The sequence below is a fragment of the Labrus mixtus genome, unplaced genomic scaffold (genome assembly GCF_963584025.1).
Source record: "Labrus mixtus unplaced genomic scaffold, fLabMix1.1 SCAFFOLD_27, whole genome shotgun sequence".
Lineage (NCBI taxonomy): Eukaryota > Metazoa > Chordata > Actinopteri > Labriformes > Labridae > Labrus > Labrus mixtus.
The window spans coordinates 875,462-889,387 of record NW_026870316.1 but is presented as its reverse complement, the minus strand read 5'-3'; positions in this window follow the sequence as shown (position 1 = coordinate 889,387).

Sequence of the window (13,926 nt, the reverse complement as noted above, 5' to 3'; positions counted from 1 at the left end):
TAAAAAAGTCGAACATTTTCATGAAGTATTTCAGCTTAAAAAAAGTTGAAAATTTTCATGAAAAGATTTCGGCTTCAAAAAAGTTGAAAATTTTCACGACAGGATTTCGGCTTTAAAAAAGTCGAACATTTTCATGAAGTATTTCGGATTCAAAAAAGTTGAAAATTTTCACGACAGGATTTCGGCTTTAAAAAAGTCGAACATTTTCATGAAGTATTTCAGCTTAAAAAAAGTTGAAAATTTTCATGAAAAGATTTCGGTTTCAAAAAAGTTGAAAATTTTCACGACAGGATTTCGGCTTTAAAAAAGTCGAACATTTTCATGAAGTATTTCAGCTTCAAAAAAGTTGAACATTTTCATGAAAAGATTTCGGCTTCAAAAAAGTTGAAAATTTTCATGAAAAGATTTCGGCTTCAAAAAAGTTGAAAATTTTCACGACAGGATTTCGGCGTTAAAAAAGTCGAACATTTTTATGAAGTATTTCAGCTTCAAAAAAGTTGAAAATTTTCATGAAAAGATTTCGGTTTCAAAAAAGTTGAAAATTTTCACGACAGGATTTCGGCTATAAAAAAGTCGAACATTTTCATGAAGTATTTCGGATTCAAAAAAGTTGAAAATTTTCACGACAGGATTTCGGCTTTAAAAAAGTCGAACATTTTCATGAAGTATTTCAGCTTAAAAAAAGTTGAAAATTTTCATGAAAAGATTTCGGCTTCAAAAAAGTTGAAAATTTTCACGACAGGATTTCGGCTTTAAAAAAGTCGAACATTTTCATGAAGTATTTCGGATTCAAAAAAGTTGAAAATTTTCACGACAGGATTTCGGCTTTAAAAAAGTCGAACATTTTCATGAAGTATTTCAGCTTAAAAAAAGTTGAAAATTTTCATGAAAAGATTTCGGCTTCAAAAAAGTTGAAAATTTTCACGACATGATTTCGGCTTTAAAAAAGTCGAACATTTTCATGAAGTATTTCGGATTCAAAAAAGTTGAAAATTTTCACGACAGGATTTCGGCTTTAAAAAAGTCGAACATTTTCATGAAGTATTTCAGCTTAAAAAAAGTTGAAAATTTTCATGAAAAGATTTCGGTTTCAAAAAAGTTGAAAATTTTCACGACAGGATTTCGGCTTTAAAAAAGTCGAACATTTTCATGAAGTATTTCAGCTTCAAAAAAGTTGAACATTTTCATGAAGTATTTCGGATTCAAAAAAGTTGAAAATTTTCACGACAGGATTTCGGCTTTAAAAAAGTCGAACATTTTCATGAAGTATTTCAGCTTAAAAAAAGTTGAAAATTTTCATGAAAAGATTTCGGCTTCAAAAAAGTTTAAAATTTTCATGGAAAGATTTCGGCTTCAAAAAAGTTGAAAATTTTCACGACAGGATTTCGGCTACAAAAAAGTCGAACATTTTCATGAAGTATTTCGGATTCAAAAAAGTTGAAAATTTTCACGACAGGATTTCGGCTTTAAAAAAGTCGAACATTTTCATGAAGTATTTCAGCTTAAAAAAAGTTGAAAGTTTTCATGAAAAGATTTCGGCTTCAAAAAAGTTGAAAATTTTCATGAAAAGATTTCGGCTTCAAAAAAGTTGAAAATTTTCACGACAGGATTTCGGCTTTAAAAAAGTCGAACATTTTCATGAAGTAATTCAGCTTCAAAAAAGTTGAAAATTTTCATGAAAAGATTTCGGCTTCAAAAAAGTTGAAAATTTTCATGAAAAGATTTCGGCTTCAAAAGAGTTGAAAATTTTCACGACAGGATTTCAACTTTAAAAAAGTCCAACATTTTCATGAAGTATTTCGGCTTCAAAAAAGTTGAAATTTTTCATGAAGTATTTCAGCTTCAAAAAAGTTGAAAATTTTCATGAAAAGATTTCGGCTTCAAAAAAGTTGAAAATTTTCATGAAAAGATTTCGGCTTCAAAAAAGTTTAAAATTTTCATGAAAAGATTTCGGCTTCAAAAAAATTGAAAATTTTCACGACAGGATTTCGGCTACAAAAAAGTCGAACATTTTCATGAAGTATTTCGGATTCAAAAAAGTTGAAAATTTTCACGACAGGATTTCGGCTTTAAAAAAGTCGAACATTTTCATGAAGTATTTCAGCTTAAAAAAAGTTGAAAGTTTTCATGAAAAGATTTCGGCTTCAAAAAAGTTGAAAATTTTCATGAAAAGATTTCGGCTTCAAAAAAGTTGAAAATTTTCACGACAGGATTTCGGCGTTAAAAAAGTCGAACATTTTTATGAAGTATTTCAGCTTCAAAAAAGTTGAAAATTTTCATGAAAAGATTTCGGTTTCAAAAAAGTTGAAAATTTTCACGACAGGATTTCGGCTATAAAAAAGTCGAACATTTTCATGAAGTATTTCGGATTCAAAAAAGTTGAAAATTTTCACGACAGGATTTCGGCTTTAAAAAAGTCGAACATTTTCATGAAGTATTTCAGCTTAAAAAAAGTTGAAAATTTTCATGAAAAGATTTCGGCTTCAAAAAAGTTGAAAATTTTCACGACAGGATTTCGGCTTTAAAAAAGTCGAACATTTTCATGAAGTATTTCGGATTCAAAAAAGTTGAAAATTTTCACGACAGGATTTCGGCTTTAAAAAAGTCGAACATTTTCATGAAGTATTTCAGCTTAAAAAAAGTTGAAAATTTTCATGAAAAGATTTCGGCTTCAAAAAAGTTGAAAATTTTCACGACATGATTTCGGCTTTAAAAAAGTCGAACATTTTCATGAAGTATTTCGGATTCAAAAAAGTTGAAAATTTTCACGACAGGATTTCGGCTTTAAAAAAGTCGAACATTTTCATGAAGTATTTCAGCTTAAAAAAAGTTGAAAATTTTCATGAAAAGATTTCGGTTTCAAAAAAGTTGAAAATTTTCACGACAGGATTTCGGCTTTAAAAAAGTCGAACATTTTCATGAAGTATTTCAGCTTCAAAAAAGTTGAACATTTTCATGAAGTATTTCGGATTCAAAAAAGTTGAAAATTTTCACGACAGGATTTCGGCTTTAAAAAAGTCGAACATTTTCATGAAGTATTTCAGCTTAAAAAAAGTTGAAAATTTTCATGAAAAGATTTCGGCTTCAAAAAAGTTTAAAATTTTCATGGAAAGATTTCGGCTTCAAAAAAGTTGAAAATTTTCACGACAGGATTTCGGCTACAAAAAAGTCGAACATTTTCATGAAGTATTTCGGATTCAAAAAAGTTGAAAATTTTCACGACAGGATTTCGGCTTTAAAAAAGTCGAACATTTTCATGAAGTATTTCAGCTTAAAAAAAGTTGAAAGTTTTCATGAAAAGATTTCGGCTTCAAAAAAGTTGAAAATTTTCATGAAAAGATTTCGGCTTCAAAAAAGTTGAAAATTTTCACGACAGGATTTCGGCTTTAAAAAAGTCGAACATTTTCATGAAGTAATTCAGCTTCAAAAAAGTTGAAAATTTTCATGAAAAGATTTCGGCTTCAAAAAAGTTGAAAATTTTCATGAAAAGATTTCGGCTTCAAAAGAGTTGAAAATTTTCACGACAGGATTTCAACTTTAAAAAAGTCCAACATTTTCATGAAGTATTTCGGCTTCAAAAAAGTTGAAATTTTTCATGAAGTATTTCAGCTTCAAAAAAGTTGAAAATTTTCATGAAAAGATTTCGGCTTCAAAAAAGTTGAAAATTTTCATGAAAAGATTTCGGCTTCAAAAAAGTTTAAAATTTTCATGAAAAGATTTCGGCTTCAAAAAAATTGAAAATTTTCACGACAGGATTTCGGCTACAAAAAAGTCGAACATTTTCATGAAGTATTTCGGATTCAAAAAAGTTGAAAATTTTCACGACAGGATTTCGGCTTTAAAAAAGTCGAACATTTTCATGAAGTATTTCAGCTTAAAAAAAGTTGAAAGTTTTCATGAAAAGATTTCGGCTTCAAAAAAGTTGAAAATTTTCACGACAGGATTTCTGCTTTAAAAAAGTCGAACATTTTCATGAAGTAATTCAGCTTCAAAAAAGTTGAAAATTTTCATGAAAAAATTTCGGCTTCAAAAAAGTTGAAAATTTTCATGAAAAGATTTCGGCTTCAAAAGAGTTGAAAATTTTCACGACAGGATTTCGACTTTAAAAAAGTCCAACATTTTCATGAAGTATTTCGGCTTCAAAAAAGTTGAAAATTTTCATGAAGTATTTCTGATTCAAAAAAGTTGAAAATTTTCACGACAGGATTTCGGCGTTAAAAAAGTCGAACATTTTTATGAAGTATTTCAGCTTCAAAAAAGTTGAAAATTTTCATGAAAAGATTTCGGTTTCAAAAAAGTTGAAAATTTTCACGACAGGATTTCGGCTATAAAAAAGTCGAACATTTTCATGAAGTATTTCGGATTCAAAAAAGTTGAAAATTTTCACAACAGGATTTCGGCTTTAAAAAAGTCGAACATTTTCATGAAGTATTTCAGCTTAAAAAAAGTTGAAAATTTTCATGAAAAGATTTCGGCTTCAAAAAAGTTGAAAATTTTCACGACAGGATTTCGGCTTTAAAAAAGTCGAACATTTTCATGAAGTATTTCGGATTCAAAAAAGTTGAAAATTTTCACGACAGGATTTCGGCTTTAAAAAAGTCGAACATTTTCATGAAGTATTTCAGCTTCAAAAAAGTTGAAAATTTTCATGAAAAGATTTCAGTTTCAAAAAAGTTGAAAATTTTCAAGACAGGATTTCGGCTTTAAAAAAGTCGAACATTTTCATGAAGTATTTCAGCTTCAAAAAAGTTGAACATTTTCATGAAGTATTTCGGATTCAAAAAAGTTGAAAATTTTCACGACAGGATTTCGGCTTTAAAAAAGTCGAACATTTTCATGAAGTATTTCGGCTTCAAAAAAGTTGAAAATTTTCATGAAAAGATTTCGGCTTCAAAAAAGTTGAAAATTTTCACGACAGGATTTCGGCTTTAAAAAAGTTGAACATTTTCATGAAGTAATTCAGCTTCAAAAAAGTTGAAAATTTTCATGAAAAGATTTCGGCTTCAAAAAAGTTGAAAATTTTCATGAAAAGATTTCGGCTTCAAAAGAGTTGAAAATTTTCACGACAGGATTTCGACTTTAAAAAAGTCCAACATTTTCATGAAGTATTTCGGCTTCAAAAAAGTTGAAAATTTTCATGAAGTATTTCGGATTCAAAAAAGTTGAAAATTTTCACGACAGGATTTCGGCGTTAAAAAAGTCGAACATTTTTATGAAGTATTTCAGCTTCAAAAAAGTTGAAAATTTTCATGAAAAGATTTCGGCTTCAAAAAAGTTGAAAATTTTCATGAAAAGATTTCGGCTTCAAAAGAGTTGAAAATTTTCACGACAGGATTTCAACTTTAAAAAAGTCCAACATTTTCATGAAGTATTTCGGCTTCAAAAAAGTTGAAATTTTTCATGAAGTATTTCAGCTTCAAAAAAGTTGAAAATTTTCATGAAAAGATTTCGGCTTCAAAAAAGTTGAAAATTTTCATGAAAAGATTTCGGCTTCAAAAAAGTTTAAAATTTTCATGAAAAGATTTCGGCTTCAAAAAAATTGAAAATTTTCACGACAGGATTTCGGCTACAAAAAAGTCGAACATTTTCATGAAGTATTTCGGATTCAAAAAAGTTGAAAATTTTCACGACAGGATTTCGGCTTTAAAAAAGTCGAACATTTTCATGAAGTATTTCAGCTTAAAAAAAGTTGAAAGTTTTCATGAAAAGATTTCGGCTTCAAAAAAGTTGAAAATTTTCACGACAGGATTTCTGCTTTAAAAAAGTCGAACATTTTCATGAAGTAATTCAGCTTCAAAAAAGTTGAAAATTTTCATGAAAAAATTTCGGCTTCAAAAAAGTTGAAAATTTTCATGAAAAGATTTCGGCTTCAAAAGAGTTGAAAATTTTCACGACAGGATTTCGACTTTAAAAAAGTCCAACATTTTCATGAAGTATTTCGGCTTCAAAAAAGTTGAAAATTTTCATGAAGTATTTCTGATTCAAAAAAGTTGAAAATTTTCACGACAGGATTTCGGCGTTAAAAAAGTCGAACATTTTTATGAAGTATTTCAGCTTCAAAAAAGTTGAAAATTTTCATGAAAAGATTTCGGTTTCAAAAAAGTTGAAAATTTTCACGACAGGATTTCGGCTATAAAAAAGTCGAACATTTTCATGAAGTATTTCGGATTCAAAAAAGTTGAAAATTTTCACAACAGGATTTCGGCTTTAAAAAAGTCGAACATTTTCATGAAGTATTTCAGCTTAAAAAAAGTTGAAAATTTTCATGAAAAGATTTCGGCTTCAAAAAAGTTGAAAATTTTCACGACAGGATTTCGGCTTTAAAAAAGTCGAACATTTTCATGAAGTATTTCGGATTCAAAAAAGTTGAAAATTTTCACGACAGGATTTCGGCTTTAAAAAAGTCGAACATTTTCATGAAGTATTTCAGCTTCAAAAAAGTTGAAAATTTTCATGAAAAGATTTCAGTTTCAAAAAAGTTGAACATTTTCAAGACAGGATTTCGGCTTTAAAAAAGTCGAACATTTTCATGAAGTATTTCAGCTTCAAAAAAGTTGAACATTTTCATGAAGTATTTCGGATTCAAAAAAGTTGAAAATTTTCATGAAAAGATTTCGGCTTCAAAAGAGTTGAAAATTTTCACGACAGGATTTCAACTTTAAAAAAGTCCAACATTTTCATGAAGTATTTCGGCTTCAAAAAAGTTGAAATTTTTCATGAAGTATTTCAGCTTCAAAAAAGTTGAAAATTTTCATGAAAAGATTTCGGCTTCAAAAAAGTTGAAAATTTTCATGAAAAGATTTCGGCTTCAAAAAAGTTTAAAATTTTCATGAAAAGATTTCGGCTTCAAAAAAATTGAAAATTTTCACGACAGGATTTCGGCTACAAAAAAGTCGAACATTTTCATGAAGTATTTCGGATTCAAAAAAGTTGAAAATTTTCACGACAGGATTTCGGCTTTAAAAAAGTCGAACATTTTCATGAAGTATTTCAGCTTAAAAAAAGTTGAAAGTTTTCATGAAAAGATTTCGGCTTCAAAAAAGTTGAAAATTTTCATGAAAAGATTTCGGCTTCAAAAAAGTTGAAAATTTTCACGACAGGATTTCGGCGTTAAAAAAGTCGAACATTTTTATGAAGTATTTCAGCTTCAAAAAAGTTGAAAATTTTCATGAAAAGATTTCGGTTTCAAAAAAGTTGAAAATTTTCACGACAGGATTTCGGCTATAAAAAAGTCGAACATTTTCATGAAGTATTTCGGATTCAAAAAAGTTGAAAATTTTCACGACAGGATTTCGGCTTTAAAAAAGTCGAACATTTTCATGAAGTATTTCAGCTTAAAAAAAGTTGAAAATTTTCATGAAAAGATTTCGGCTTCAAAAAAGTTGAAAATTTTCACGACAGGATTTCGGCTTTAAAAAAGTCGAACATTTTCATGAAGTATTTCGGATTCAAAAAAGTTGAAAATTTTCACGACAGGATTTCGGCTTTAAAAAAGTCGAACATTTTCATGAAGTATTTCAGCTTAAAAAAAGTTGAAAATTTTCATGAAAAGATTTCGGCTTCAAAAAAGTTGAAAATTTTCACGACATGATTTCGGCTTTAAAAAAGTCGAACATTTTCATGAAGTATTTCGGATTCAAAAAAGTTGAAAATTTTCACGACAGGATTTCGGCTTTAAAAAAGTCGAACATTTTCATGAAGTATTTCAGCTTAAAAAAAGTTGAAAATTTTCATGAAAAGATTTCGGTTTCAAAAAAGTTGAAAATTTTCACGACAGGATTTCGGCTTTAAAAAAGTCGAACATTTTCATGAAGTATTTCAGCTTCAAAAAAGTTGAACATTTTCATGAAGTATTTCGGATTCAAAAAAGTTGAAAATTTTCACGACAGGATTTCGGCTTTAAAAAAGTCGAACATTTTCATGAAGTATTTCAGCTTAAAAAAAGTTGAAAATTTTCATGAAAAGATTTCGGCTTCAAAAAAGTTTAAAATTTTCATGGAAAGATTTCGGCTTCAAAAAAGTTGAAAATTTTCACGACAGGATTTCGGCTACAAAAAAGTCGAACATTTTCATGAAGTATTTCGGATTCAAAAAAGTTGAAAATTTTCACGACAGGATTTCGGCTTTAAAAAAGTCGAACATTTTCATGAAGTATTTCAGCTTAAAAAAAGTTGAAAGTTTTCATGAAAAGATTTCGGCTTCAAAAAAGTTGAAAATTTTCATGAAAAGATTTCGGCTTCAAAAAAGTTGAAAATTTTCACGACAGGATTTCGGCTTTAAAAAAGTCGAACATTTTCATGAAGTAATTCAGCTTCAAAAAAGTTGAAAATTTTCATGAAAAGATTTCGGCTTCAAAAAAGTTGAAAATTTTCATGAAAAGATTTCGGCTTCAAAAGAGTTGAAAATTTTCACGACAGGATTTCAACTTTAAAAAAGTCCAACATTTTCATGAAGTATTTCGGCTTCAAAAAAGTTGAAATTTTTCATGAAGTATTTCAGCTTCAAAAAAGTTGAAAATTTTCATGAAAAGATTTCGGCTTCAAAAAAGTTGAAAATTTTCATGAAAAGATTTCGGCTTCAAAAAAGTTTAAAATTTTCATGAAAAGATTTCGGCTTCAAAAAAATTGAAAATTTTCACGACAGGATTTCGGCTACAAAAAAGTCGAACATTTTCATGAAGTATTTCGGATTCAAAAAAGTTGAAAATTTTCACGACAGGATTTCGGCTTTAAAAAAGTCGAACATTTTCATGAAGTATTTCAGCTTAAAAAAAGTTGAAAGTTTTCATGAAAAGATTTCGGCTTCAAAAAAGTTGAAAATTTTCACGACAGGATTTCTGCTTTAAAAAAGTCGAACATTTTCATGAAGTAATTCAGCTTCAAAAAAGTTGAAAATTTTCATGAAAAAATTTCGGCTTCAAAAAAGTTGAAAATTTTCATGAAAAGATTTCGGCTTCAAAAGAGTTGAAAATTTTCACGACAGGATTTCGACTTTAAAAAAGTCCAACATTTTCATGAAGTATTTCGGCTTCAAAAAAGTTGAAAATTTTCATGAAGTATTTCTGATTCAAAAAAGTTGAAAATTTTCACGACAGGATTTCGGCGTTAAAAAAGTCGAACATTTTTATGAAGTATTTCAGCTTCAAAAAAGTTGAAAATTTTCATGAAAAGATTTCGGTTTCAAAAAAGTTGAAAATTTTCACGACAGGATTTCGGCTATAAAAAAGTCGAACATTTTCATGAAGTATTTCGGATTCAAAAAAGTTGAAAATTTTCACAACAGGATTTCGGCTTTAAAAAAGTCGAACATTTTCATGAAGTATTTCAGCTTAAAAAAAGTTGAAAATTTTCATGAAAAGATTTCGGCTTCAAAAAAGTTGAAAATTTTCACGACAGGATTTCGGCTTTAAAAAAGTCGAACATTTTCATGAAGTATTTCGGATTCAAAAAAGTTGAAAATTTTCACGACAGGATTTCGGCTTTAAAAAAGTCGAACATTTTCATGAAGTATTTCAGCTTCAAAAAAGTTGAAAATTTTCATGAAAAGATTTCAGTTTCAAAAAAGTTGAAAATTTTCAAGACAGGATTTCGGCTTTAAAAAAGTCGAACATTTTCATGAAGTATTTCAGCTTCAAAAAAGTTGAACATTTTCATGAAGTATTTCGGATTCAAAAAAGTTGAAAATTTTCACGACAGGATTTCGGCTTTAAAAAAGTCGAACATTTTCATGAAGTATTTCGGCTTCAAAAAAGTTGAAAATTTTCATGAAAAGATTTCGGCTTCAAAAAAGTTGAAAATTTTCACGACAGGATTTCGGCTTTAAAAAAGTTGAACATTTTCATGAAGTAATTCAGCTTCAAAAAAGTTGAAAATTTTCATGAAAAGATTTCGGCTTCAAAAAAGTTGAAAATTTTCATGAAAAGATTTCGGCTTCAAAAGAGTTGAAAATTTTCACGACAGGATTTCGACTTTAAAAAAGTCCAACATTTTCATGAAGTATTTCGGCTTCAAAAAAGTTGAAAATTTTCATGAAGTATTTCGGATTCAAAAAAGTTGAAAATTTTCACGACAGGATTTCGGCGTTAAAAAAGTCGAACATTTTTATGAAGTATTTCAGCTTCAAAAAAGTTGAAAATTTTCATGAAAAGATTTCGGCTTCAAAAAAGTTGAAAATTTTCATGAAAAGATTTCGGCTTCAAAAGAGTTGAAAATTTTCACGACAGGATTTCAACTTTAAAAAAGTCCAACATTTTCATGAAGTATTTCGGCTTCAAAAAAGTTGAAATTTTTCATGAAGTATTTCAGCTTCAAAAAAGTTGAAAATTTTCATGAAAAGATTTCGGCTTCAAAAAAGTTGAAAATTTTCATGAAAAGATTTCGGCTTCAAAAAAGTTTAAAATTTTCATGAAAAGATTTCGGCTTCAAAAAAATTGAAAATTTTCACGACAGGATTTCGGCTACAAAAAAGTCGAACATTTTCATGAAGTATTTCGGATTCAAAAAAGTTGAAAATTTTCACGACAGGATTTCGGCTTTAAAAAAGTCGAACATTTTCATGAAGTATTTCAGCTTAAAAAAAGTTGAAAGTTTTCATGAAAAGATTTCGGCTTCAAAAAAGTTGAAAATTTTCACGACAGGATTTCTGCTTTAAAAAAGTCGAACATTTTCATGAAGTAATTCAGCTTCAAAAAAGTTGAAAATTTTCATGAAAAAATTTCGGCTTCAAAAAAGTTGAAAATTTTCATGAAAAGATTTCGGCTTCAAAAGAGTTGAAAATTTTCACGACAGGATTTCGACTTTAAAAAAGTCCAACATTTTCATGAAGTATTTCGGCTTCAAAAAAGTTGAAAATTTTCATGAAGTATTTCTGATTCAAAAAAGTTGAAAATTTTCACGACAGGATTTCGGCGTTAAAAAAGTCGAACATTTTTATGAAGTATTTCAGCTTCAAAAAAGTTGAAAATTTTCATGAAAAGATTTCGGTTTCAAAAAAGTTGAAAATTTTCACGACAGGATTTCGGCTATAAAAAAGTCGAACATTTTCATGAAGTATTTCGGATTCAAAAAAGTTGAAAATTTTCACAACAGGATTTCGGCTTTAAAAAAGTCGAACATTTTCATGAAGTATTTCAGCTTAAAAAAAGTTGAAAATTTTCATGAAAAGATTTCGGCTTCAAAAAAGTTGAAAATTTTCACGACAGGATTTCGGCTTTAAAAAAGTCGAACATTTTCATGAAGTATTTCGGATTCAAAAAAGTTGAAAATTTTCACGACAGGATTTCGGCTTTAAAAAAGTCGAACATTTTCATGAAGTATTTCAGCTTCAAAAAAGTTGAAAATTTTCATGAAAAGATTTCAGTTTCAAAAAAGTTGAACATTTTCAAGACAGGATTTCGGCTTTAAAAAAGTCGAACATTTTCATGAAGTATTTCAGCTTCAAAAAAGTTGAACATTTTCATGAAGTATTTCGGATTCAAAAAAGTTGAAAATTTTCACGACAGGATTTCGGCTTTAAAAAAGTCGAACATTTTCATGAAGTATTTCGGCTTCAAAAAAGTTGAAAATTTTCACGACAGGATTTCGGCTTTAAAAAAGTTGAACATTTTCATGAAGTAATTCAGCTTCAAAAAAGTTGAAAATTTTCATGAAAAGATTTCGGCTTCAAAAAAGTTGAAAATTTTCATGAAAAGATTTCGGCTTCAAAAGAGTTGAAAATTTTCACGACAGGATTTCGACTTTAAAAAAGTCCAACATTTTCATGAAGTATTTCGGCTTCAAAAAAGTTGAAAATTTTCATGAAGTATTTCGGATTCAAAAAAGTTGAAAATTTTCACGACAGGATTTCGGCGTTAAAAAAGTCGAACATTTTTATGAAGTATTTCAGCTTCAAAAAAGTTGAAAGTTTTCATGAAAAGATTTCGGCTTCAAAAAAGTTGAAAATTTTCATGAAAAGATTTCGGCTTCAAAAGAGTTGAAAATTTTCACGACAGGATTTCAACTTTAAAAAAGTCCAACATTTTCATGAAGTATTTCGGCTTCAAAAAAGTTGAAATTTTTCATGAAGTATTTCAGCTTCAAAAAAGTTGAAAATTTTCATGAAAAGATTTCGGCTTCAAAAAAGTTGAAAATTTTCATGAAAAGATTTCGGCTTCAAAAAAGTTTAAAATTTTCATGAAAAGATTTCGGCTTCAAAAAAATTGAAAATTTTCACGACAGGATTTCGGCTACAAAAAAGTCGAACATTTTCATGAAGTATTTCGGATTCAAAAAAGTTGAAAATTTTCACGACAGGATTTCGGCTTTAAAAAAGTCGAACATTTTCATGAAGTATTTCAGCTTAAAAAAAGTTGAAAGTTTTCATGAAAAGATTTCGGCTTCAAAAAAGTTGAAAATTTTCACGACAGGATTTCTGCTTTAAAAAAGTCGAACATTTTCATGAAGTAATTCAGCTTCAAAAAAGTTGAAAATTTTCATGAAAAAATTTCGGCTTCAAAAAAGTTGAAAATTTTCATGAAAAGATTTCGGCTTCAAAAGAGTTGAAAATTTTCACGACAGGATTTCGACTTTAAAAAAGTCCAACATTTTCATGAAGTATTTCGGCTTCAAAAAAGTTGAAAATTTTCATGAAGTATTTCTGATTCAAAAAAGTTGAAAATTTTCACGACAGGATTTCGGCGTTAAAAAAGTCGAACATTTTTATGAAGTATTTCAGCTTCAAAAAAGTTGAAAATTTTCATGAAAAGATTTCGGTTTCAAAAAAGTTGAAAATTTTCACGACAGGATTTCGGCTATAAAAAAGTCGAACATTTTCATGAAGTATTTCGGATTCAAAAAAGTTGAAAATTTTCACGACAGGATTTCGGCGTTAAAAAAGTCGAACATTTTTATGAAGTATTTCAGCTTAAAAAAAGTTGAAAATTTTCATGAAAAGATTTCGGCTTCAAAAAAGTTGAAAATTTTCACGACAGGATTTCGGCTTTAAAAAAGTCGAACATTTTCATGAAGTATTTCGGATTCAAAAAAGTTGAAAATTTTCACGACAGGATTTCGGCTTTAAAAAAGTCGAACATTTTCATGAAGTATTTCAGCTTCAAAAAAGTTGAAAATTTTCATGAAAAGATTTCAGTTTCAAAAAAGTTGAAAATTTTCAAGACAGGATTTCGGCTTTAAAAAAGTCGAACATTTTCATGAAGTATTTCAGCTTCAAAAAAGTTGAACATTTTCATGAAGTATTTCGGATTCAAAAAAGTTGAAAATTTTCACGACAGGATTTCGGCTTTAAAAAAGTCGAACATTTTCATGAAGTATTTCGGCTTCAAAAAAGTTGAAAATTTTCATGAAAAGATTTCGGCTTCAAAAAAGTTGAAAATTTTCACGACAGGATTTCGGCTTTAAAAAAGTTGAACATTTTCATGAAGTAATTCAGCTTCAAAAAAGTTGAAAATTTTCATGAAAAGATTTCGGCTTCAAAAAAGTTGAAAATTTTCATGAAAAGATTTCGGCTTCAAAAGAGTTGAAAATTTTCACGACAGGATTTCGACTTTAAAAAAGTCCAACATTTTCATGAAGTATTTCGGCTTCAAAAAAGTTGAAAATTTTCATGAAGTATTTCGGATTCAAAAAAGTTGAAAATTTTCACGACAGGATTTCGGCGTTAAAAAAGTCGAACATTTTTATGAAGTATTTCAGCTTCAAAAAAGTTGAAAATTTTCATGAAAAGATTTCGGCTTCAAAAAAGTTGAAAATTTTCATGAAAAGATTTCGGCTTCAAAAAAGTTTAAAATTTTCATGGAAAGATTTCGGCTTCAAAAAAGTTGAAAATTTTCACGACAGGATTTCGGCTACAAAAAAGTCGAACATTTTCATGAAGTATTTCGGATTCAAAAAAGTTGAAAATTTTCACGACCGGATTTCGGCTTTAAAAAAG